The sequence below is a fragment of the Arvicanthis niloticus genome, chromosome 1, assembly GCF_011762505.2.
Source record: "Arvicanthis niloticus isolate mArvNil1 chromosome 1, mArvNil1.pat.X, whole genome shotgun sequence".
NCBI classification, from domain to species: Eukaryota; Metazoa; Chordata; class Mammalia; order Rodentia; family Muridae; genus Arvicanthis; species Arvicanthis niloticus.
The window spans coordinates 74,300,951-74,310,950 of record NC_047658.1 but is presented as its reverse complement, the minus strand read 5'-3'; positions in this window follow the sequence as shown (position 1 = coordinate 74,310,950).

Here is a 10,000-nt window from a genome sequence, read left to right as displayed (position 1 = left end):
ATACCTGCCAGGAAAGTGAAAGATCATTTTCCTTCAATAGTGTCACTGTGTATAGCAACTACACTTGATGGCAGAATCCATGTCAAAGAGTAGTAGCAAGCATAAAACCGACTCTCTCTCTCTCTCTCTCTCTCTCTCTCTCTCTCTCTCTCTCTCTCTCTCTCTCAAAAGGAGGTGCTTTTTTGTTTCTTTTGCTTTTTTTTTCTTTCTGTTTGTTGGTTTCTATTTATGTATTTTTAAAAGGGAATTAAGATAAAAATTGCGTGAATAGGAAGCTGGGGAGGATCTCAGAGGAGTTGAGGAATATGATCAAAATGTATTGCATAAAACACTTTTAAACAAAAAAATTAAAATAATGTTTTTAAAATAGCAACAACAAAGACAACAACAAAAAAAGAGAGATTTGTCTTAAGTATGAGATTGGTCATTATGGGAGACTGACTGATTTAGAACTAAAAATGACTGGAGGACTTTTAATTTTTCCAAGCGTCTGGGTAAAGCTGTAGGAACTGATACAAGGTTTCATTGGCAGTCAAGGGAGAAACCAGGCCCTAAGTAGAAGGGGTAGAAATTAAGCTGCTTTAGGACTTCAGCAGCTGAGGAGGCTCACATGGTGAAGAACATATGCAAAAAGTGGAGACTAAAAACTGCCTCCAGTATGAACTCATCAAACAGCAGAATAGAGAGTTCTGTCCTGTGTACCAGCATTTTACAGACGCTTTTGTATAAAGGGACTCGCCCAGGTATCTTGGTAAAGTGAGATTCTGACTTAAGTCTGAGTTGGGTTTGAGGTCCTTTGCTCCTAGCAATTTACCAACTGGGTCACACCTTTAAGAAGGAAATATGGGGGCTGGAGAGATGGCTCAGTGGTAAAGATCACTTGTTGCTCTTGCAGAAGTTGGGGTTCGGTTGCCAGAAGCTACATGGCAGTTCACAACCATCCTGACTCATGTTCCAGAGAACTGACGCCCCCTTCTGGCCTCCACAGGCACTGTACACATGCAGTGCACTTACATACATTCAGACAAAAACACTCACACACATGAAATAAAAATAAATGAATAATTTAAAAAGAAGGAAACATAGGGTGCTGTTGAAGAGCAGATAGGAGAACAGGGAGAAAGGGATTGAAGCTACACTGGAGAGTTACAAAGTGTCAATCTTTGTAATTTTACATTCTTCCACAGCTACTGACAGTGGATAACATCTGCATTTGAACCCAGGCTCTAAGCTAGTGAGGACAGAGAAAAGCAGTTGGGTTTGGGATTGCAGAATAGGCCTGGAGTTGTTGAGCTCACAATCCCCTCCTCCCTATCATTTAAAAATAAACAATAGTGGCCAGAGAAGTCTTGAGCTAGGTACCTGTGTGAGGCACATGGGGTCATGCAAGTTTATTGTGCAAAGGGAAAGAGCACAAGCAGAATTGAATAATCTTACATGTTTGTGTGTACTAAGAATTAAAACTGAAAGTCAATAAAAAGAGAATGTTGGAAGACAATTTAAAGTAAGAAAGCAGAAGATATTCTTTGTGTAAAACATGTTTAAACAGAGCTGAGTGAGTGAACAGAATAATATAAATCAGTCAAATGAAGGGGGGCACTTTTGGGTTATAGGAAATTGTTGATGAAGAAAAGAAGGTGTTTCTGATGTGGGAACAAACAGAACTTGTACTTTTTACATTGTTTTGAGGGAATCTTGTTAATTAGCCCAGATTGGCCTTGAACTAACAGTATAGCCCATGCTAGGCGGGAACTCTTTATCTTCAGCCTCTTGACTGCTGAGATTACAGACCTGTGACACTATGCCCAACTCCAGATAGGGCTTTTGAACCAATGAAGGATACTAGATGTTTAGAAAGAGGTCAGAACAGAAGGGAAATGTTAAAAGTCTCAGGGTGTATTTGGTAGGATGTGGGCATATAGGGTTATGCCTCTGGATTCCAGGCCAGATACAGTCACGAAGTGCCCTGGAAACGGGATAGCTTATAACCAGAAAGGAAGCAAGAGCAGGGCTCCTGTTCCTTCTTCTTTCATGGTCTATTCTCACAGATATCTCAGGTTTCCATGCCCACTTCTCATCCTTTCTTTCCCCTAATGTGATCAGACTGCCGTACTGGGTTTTCAAACCATCCACTCACCTTCACCTGCCTGTTTTTGCCTGCCCACTCTTTTAGCATAGCATTTTCTTGGAGGCGTGCAAGTTTCTACTATTATGTAACCACCAAAGCTAGTGATTTTTCTTTTTTCTTTTCTTCTGCTTTCTCTCTCTCTCTTTCTTCTTTCCTTCCTTTCTTTCTTTTTCCTTCTTTCCATCCTTTCTCCTTACCACCTTTCCTCCCTTTCTTCCTCCTTCCTGCCCTCCCTCCCTCCCTCCTTCCCTCTCTTTCTCCCTCCTTCCCTCCCTTTTTCCCTCCTTCCCTTCCTCCCTCCCTCCCTCCCTCCCTCCCTTCCTTTCTTCCTTCCTTTTTTTCTCCCATCCTTCCTTCTTTTCTTTTAAAATGAGCTTTCACTGTGTATTACGCCTCAGCCTCTAGAGTACTGAGGACACAGGCGATTTCTGCTCCTTTTCATTTGTTCAAACTGTTTTTCTTCCTTAGAATTCTATTTTCTCTTAATATTCATCTGAAACATGTTCCCTTTCTAGAGTTCTAGAGAAGTCTGGCTCAGAGGGTGCTTCCTTCTGGAAGCTCTCAGCCTCATCCCTTCAGAACCCCTACTTTATCCATTGTGGCCCATTCAGTGGAAGCATAGTTTTCTTGCTTTAAAATATTTCGTGTACACTAGTGCTTTTCAAAAGTGAATGGATCCCAGGCACAGACTGCAGTATGTCGACCTTCACAGGTCTGGGTTCTGGCCTGTACTTTCTCCTCTAGAATAGTAAATATTTATTCTCCCAGGATGCTCAGCAGCTTCATCCATTTTAGAACTGTCATTTTCTAGGTATAGTCCCAATGTCCCATGAAAGCAAGAGTCACTTGGAACATTATTGAACTCCAGACTCCTTGTGCTTGCCTTAAAATTAAAGAATCATGTTTTCCAGGGAAAGAGTATCAAAAATGGTTCTTATTATGATGGAAATTTTGGAAATATTGCTGAGTAGCTTTTAGGTCATAGAATTATCAGAGAGACCAGGTAGGTGTTCATTCTGCTCACTTTTTCCTGTACTGTCACCTCATCTGTTCCTACTCACCAGTCCGAAGTCCCAGGCCAGAAGCTTTCCTTCTGTAGGTTTGGTATCTACACATTAAATGACCACCTGACCACTGGAGTCATGCAGATTCTGCACAACAATCAGAAAAAGAATGATTAAGCTTGTTACCAAAGAATAAGGCAGTACAGACAAGCCAGCCTAAGAGTCCTAAGAGTCGAGGAAGCTGTAACATTGCCTCACCCCTGAAGAATGGAGAATGTCACCTGAATGTATTTGATGTCACCTAAGCAGTGAGTGAGTGGTTCCCAGTTCTGAATTGATTACTGTTCTCAGAGATGGAATGCCTGACAGGGCTCCATAGGGACGCTACAGAGAAATGTGGTGACCCAAGACCCAGTGTGAGCAAAATCTGCCTCCCAAGGCTTTGTGAAAAAGATGTATTTGTTTCTTTTCATTGTGACTGAGTAAATGCTTTGCAGAAACAGTCTAAAGGAAGAGGGTTTATTCTGGCTTACAGCTTGAGAGATAAAGTTTATCGTGGAAGAGAAGGCATGGTGGAGTTCATGATAGCTGGAGGCTGTTGCCGGGCTTGCTATATCTCTGCAGACAAGAAAACAGAGAGCTAGTCATGGCAGCAGAGCTGGCCTACACTGCCGAGTCCCACCTACAGCCCTATGGTTGCCTGTTTGGTTCAGCATCCAAAGAGTTCCATAACCTCCTCAGATAGTGCCACCAGTTAGGGTCCAAGTGTTCAAGCATGAGCTTGCTGGGGACATTTCACATCCAAACCACAACAGGAGGAGACAATATGAATCTGGTGACATTCGTTGTGCCCTCAAGTCACTATCTCTGTATTGTCTAGTGTCATTTAGTCATCCTTTGATTTTGGTAGTGATGATGATGACTACTGGATGACCAAATTGGAAAATTTATCTCTACTCAGTTTTTTGCTTGAATTATAACTCCGGACAAGTCATTTCACCTGAGTTTTAAAGTCTCCATTTGCAGGTATTGTAGGGCATTTGAACAAGAGGAAGCATTTTGAAAGGGTTAGATGTTGTGTGATGAAGAGGTGGCTCCATCACAGCTCTGCATGTATGACATCACAGGCAGCCCAGCAGGTGTAGAATTGAGAATTAGGACACTACCTAGTTATTGAAATAGCAAAGTCACGGCCTGTCCAGGCAACCGTTTTCTGGCTCACAGCGACACGGACCTTTCCTGGCCTTGGTGAGGCCCTATCTTTGCTGGTGTATAACACAGCAGCTGGCTTCACAAGTCCTTTTCTCTGTGCCACAATTCCATCCTTCTTTTCCTCGTTCTTCTTGTGAGTCTGTTCCTGCCCCTCCCAAGCCTCAATGGTCCTTCCCACATAAATCCATCACCTGGCCCCCTTCCTTTCATGACTTCCTTTTTTCCTGTTCCCATTACTTTCCCTCAGTTCAGTTATTAGCAGCTTTCTTGGCCTCAGCCTGTGAGGTTTTGGGGTGTCAGATGTTGGAAATATAAGGTCCTCTGTAGCTTCTCTGTCTGGGAGTTGGTGTGGGAGGTCGAGAAGGACAGGCTTACCTGTCTTGTCCTGGGACTTGAAGGGAACAGTGATCTTAAAGTCAGTACTTTCAGGAACCAGAAGTTTTGTGTGTCATGTGTAGGGGCCTCCTTGGGACCCATTTAGCATATTTACATCTCCGTCTGAACTGGTTTGAGGTGGTTCCACCTTCAGGCTCTGACCTTGAGACAAGTTCCAAGGAGGAAGACTGACGCAAAGACCCAGCAGGTAAGAGCCAGAACTGACCTGTGGGAGGTTACTCCTTACCTGCATTGTCAGTATAAATAAAATAACTATTCTTATAATTCTTTAGCTGTTAAATTATAATTGTTACGATTAAAAGGATTATTTGGGAAACGCAAATTTATTGGTAGTGATATTCCATCTCCAGGAGAACCCTCAGGATTTTCTCTTTTTAAAGCTTAGAGATGGCCTCAAAGCAGGAGCCCTCATTTCCCACCCCTACCCCTGTGCTCTATCTTTAAGAAAAAGCTAAGCAGAGGCCCAGAGTGCTACCTGGTAAAGACTGCACTTCGAACACAGTCATACATTCCCCGCCCCCTTCCTCATGAAAACCCAAGTGAAGAATTTTTTACTATTTTAAGTATTCTTACATGGGTGAAAGTGGAAAAAAAATTGATGGCTAAATTTTTTTTTTTCATTTCCCTCTGCCCAAATGTACACAATGTTCCTCGTCTTCTAGATCTGTCCTCTGTCTGGCACCATGCCAAGGACTAAATGCTCAGATCTCTTAGCTGGGTTTAAAGCCCCACTCCCACCCCCACTTTTGTCCTGTTGGTGATTGAACCCAGGGCCTCAGGAAGGTATGCTAGGTAGGTGCTGCTTCACTAATCTGGACTGCTAGCCCTGGGATCTGCTTCCTAACAGAATAAATCTTCAAGATATCAAGACAAAGAGACGACAAGGTTTTGGAAACTATAAAGAAACCGATGAAATTGTATTTATTAGCCTCATAGACTCATCTAAGCAGACTCTTAGCAATGCACTGGGTAAGTAAAGAATTGCCACAGTTAAATATCAGACCCTCAAAAGACCCAAATGTTGGGATGTCAAGGCGTTCCTAGAAACAAGACTGACAAGGGAAGAAAGATAAGAGAAGGTTGGTGAAAGCTGTTCCGAGGTTGACTTCTAGGTTTCCTTCCTAACTCTCTTGTTCCTCTCAACAGACAGAAAACTAGTGATTTACTCAGGGGATGTTGAGTTGAGGGTCCTCCAGGTACCTTTGAGAGCAGAGCATAATAAACAAACTGGAAACTTGAGTGTGGATATGTATGGATTTGCATACTAAATGGCTGGGCAGCCAGACCTGGTCTCCTTTCTCCCATGGATTCCCCAGGTGACAGGACCAAGGGCTTTACCTCCTTCCCAGGAGTTAGAAAACATTCTATTAGAGATCAGAGTAGCCCTCAAAGAAAGATCTGAAGATCTTAGTGGTTAAAATTCTCTCCAAAAAGTCTCACTGCTTTGCCCCATGCCTTGGTCTACTTCTCTGTTCCTGAAAAGAGACACCATGGCCAAGGCAACCTCTAAAAGAAAGTATTAAGTTGGGGGCTTGCTTACAGTTTTAGTGGGTGAGTCCATGACCATTGTGGCTGGGAGTATGGTGTAGGCAGGCAGGCAGGCAGGCTTGGCAGTAGCTGAGAGCTTACATCTTATCCACAAGCAGAAGGCAGACTTACACAAATTCATGTATACAAGTCATTAAATTAAAAATGTATCTTTCACGCATACATTTGACAAAATCAGCTAGATAGACAGGCTGGCCTTAGATGGCCAATCCTCCTACTTCTTAATCCCAAATGCTTAGATTCTAGGCCTAGGCCACCATTTCTAGAACTTAATTTACTTGTTTATTTACTTATCTTTGTGATGCTGGGGATTGGATGCAGGACTCCAATGAGTGCTATGTAAATACTCTGTGGCTGAGCTACATTCTCAGCCATAATAAATATTTTTAAAACCCAGTATTAATTTCAAATGCCATAAGAGCTAGGCATACTGCCCAACTGATAGTGTATTCAAGACCATACATGAGGCTTTAGTTCAGTCTCTTAGTACCACATAAGCCAGACATGACTGTAGGCTTCTATCCGGTTAGAACTCTAGAGGTGGAGGCAGGAGGTTCAGGAGTTCACAGTCACTCTAGGCTACACAAAGAACTTGAAGTCAGCCTAGGATATAGAGATGATGTTTCAAAAACGAATAAATAAATAAGTCATGTTAAAATCAGTAATTGAGAATTTAATGGTAGCATAAGAGATCTTGCACTGAGATGACTGAGTCATGCAAACATGGCTGGTTCCTGTTAAGTATTTTGTTATTTTGTAGGTTGTCAGTCTTAATTAAAGTGAGAAGGAAATATACAGAGACATGGAAGGAAGACTACAAGAGAGTAAAAGACTGTCACTGAGTATTATTTTGGAACCTGATTGCCCCCACAGATATTTCATTATAGTTAATTTTATTGGGAAGTGATGGTAAAGGTGTGTGTGAGCGCACATGTGCCTTGTGTCTGATGGGTTGCTAATAGAAGTGGGAGTTAAATCATCACTCTTCATGTTGGGCAGTGAATAGATCATTCTGCTGCACAGAAAAACAGCAATAATATTAGCAGCCTATTTAAAGATGTGGAGTTAAGAAGGAAAAAAAAAAGGATAAGAGATTTGAAAGTAATTCTTCCTGGTAGCAAGGAAATAGGTACAGCCAGGCAGAGGGCTGGGACTCTATTGGTCTTTGTGTCATGAAATTAGTTGACTCTTCATTTACATGCATGCCTAATAAATGCACCATAAGTTGGATGTTTCAGTAAAGTGTGATGTTTCAGTACGAGGCTGACATACTCAGGGGGAGCAGAAGTCTACTGGATTCATCATAGGGATATAATGATCCAGTATCACATTTACTTTGAGGTACCAAAGTAAATGTTGCTATGATTGTCTCGCTGCTGGGCCCTCTAACACTCGTTTGGAGATCCCACTTTTCTAAAGGGAGCTATCTGCTCCATGTAACCCTGATGACCAACACCGAACAATTGTGTATCCTCAGGTGAGAGATACTGACAGCTGAGGGAGAACGAAGCTCAGAAGTGTAAGTACCCTATCAGGGCTGGCCTTTACAAAGTTGGTAAATGGCAGTGGAGCAGGCTAAGCACCGGAAACTTCTGTCACCCTGGGGCTGTGGTCTTCACTCTCCGTGCCATGGATCCGATTGGTCTCATCTGGCCAGATCTCATCTGTAATGTAGCTTTTGTTTATATTATTGTTCTAGGTTGATAAATGCAGCTGCTTCCTTCCTAATCCACATGAAGCACCCTTCCCTTTCTCTGGCTACAGTAACTGAAAATGCCTCTGAAAGTCAGGCTTCCCACCACCCTCCTCTGAACTTCTCCTGTAGTTTTTCTTTTTGTTTGTGGGTGGTGGTGGTGGTGGTGGTGGTGGTGGTGGTGGTGGTGAATTATAGGTCTACATGAAGGCTTCTTAGGGGCCGGTTTCAAATGCCATGAAATAATACCCTATTATTTCAGGAAAAGGCAATATTGCTAACTTTGAAGCACCAAGATACCATCTCTGGATTAGGCAAGAGGGGGATCCTCCTGCTTCTGTCTGGGTCAGGCCTTTCCAGCAGTCCTTTCTTGCACACAGCTAGGTTACCTTGCTTCTTGAAATATAATCAAGGTCCTGTATTCCACTGTAGAATGTCTTGGCTTCCTGCCTCTTCCACGTTGCTCGAAGCCTGCTTACTTTGCCCTGAGAAACCGGACACCTTATCTCTAGCCACCCTTATCCTCTAAATGTCCATTTCTTGGGAACCCTCCAGTTCTTATCGATCACTACTTCTATGTCTACTTAGGGTTCTGACGTCTGAAACTGTTTGATTAAGACAACTTCTACTTCAGTGGCTCTAATTCATTAACTGTTTCCTGTCCCCAAGATGTGGCTGTGTGGCAAGGCTGGAAATTCTATTGCCAAAAGCCTGGGGTCTTATCAAAAGGGAGGTGATGATCTTTTCATAGGCTACCAGTGATGAATCAAGGTTCTGGCTGATCAAGTGTCCCCTAAGCTTGAGAAAGCGGTAGCTGATGTTCAGAGTGCTAGCAGCAGCCAAAAGGATCATGGTTTGACCCTTCAATAAGGGCTGTAGCGTACTGGAGAGCTGAACATTCAGTGACCACAACAGTAAGGCTGAGACAGGTCCTGATGTCTTCACCATGTCTCCTGCTCTGTTTCCTTTTCCACTCCTCAGAGATACTTTAAGGAAGAGACCATAACTCATCTTTCTCTTCCCACCAGTCAGATCTGATCAATCAGCATTTGTTTCTGACTGCAGATGTCTGCACATTCATGGTTACAGTCCTTTCTCTCTAGCTTACCACCAGGAGTTTCTGAGACACAGATATGAAACCTGCCTTCTTGGGAGACGTTAAATGCCTAGTGCTTTTGTGTCATGGAAGATGGTTTCCAAGGGGCTTCCCTGTGGGGATAGAGAGGGTAGAACAAGGGTTGATGCTAGATACAAGCCAGCAGAGCTACAAATGTAATATCTGTTCTATGTTTTAAACTCTGGGAAGAGTTTTGAGTGGTTCCAAGTTTCTGTCAACAATTTCCTGCATCCTTGAATGACCCCCCCCCACCCCTGGAAATCAGAGTCAGAATTTATGATAAAAAGAAGATGGGCTTTGGAGCCAGGCAGAGCTGAGTTCAATTACTGACACTATTTTCTAGTATCACTTTACAGCAGGTTCTGACTCTCCTCCTAAACATGAAGTTCTGTTGTTTTCAGTTGTGGATGGCTATCTGTATAAGTCAGTTTTCTGACACTGTAACAAATTACTTGAAACAATTACCTTATAGAGAGGAAAAATTAGCCAGGTGGTAGTGACACATACTTTTAATCCTAGCATTCAGGAGGCAGAGACAGAATATCTGAATTTGAGACCAGGCTGGTCTATAGAGTGAGTCCCAGGACAGGCAAAGGAGGCTACAGCCTACACATAGAAACTCTGTCTTTAAAAACAAAAAAACAACCAGACAAACAAATAAAAAACAAAAAAGGAAAAGTTTGCTTGACTCACAGCTTTGAGGGTATGGCTCATTAACTAAACTGGAGAATAACTAAACAGGCCCCATCCCATTGCCCTTGGCTGTGGAAGGGTAGTAAATTATAGTGGAGAGCATGTGATATAGCAAGACCACTTACTTCATGATGGGAAAGGAGCAAAAGGAAAAATAGAAGGCTGACATTCCAATATCCCTTTTTGTGGGCATACCTCCAAAGGTCTGA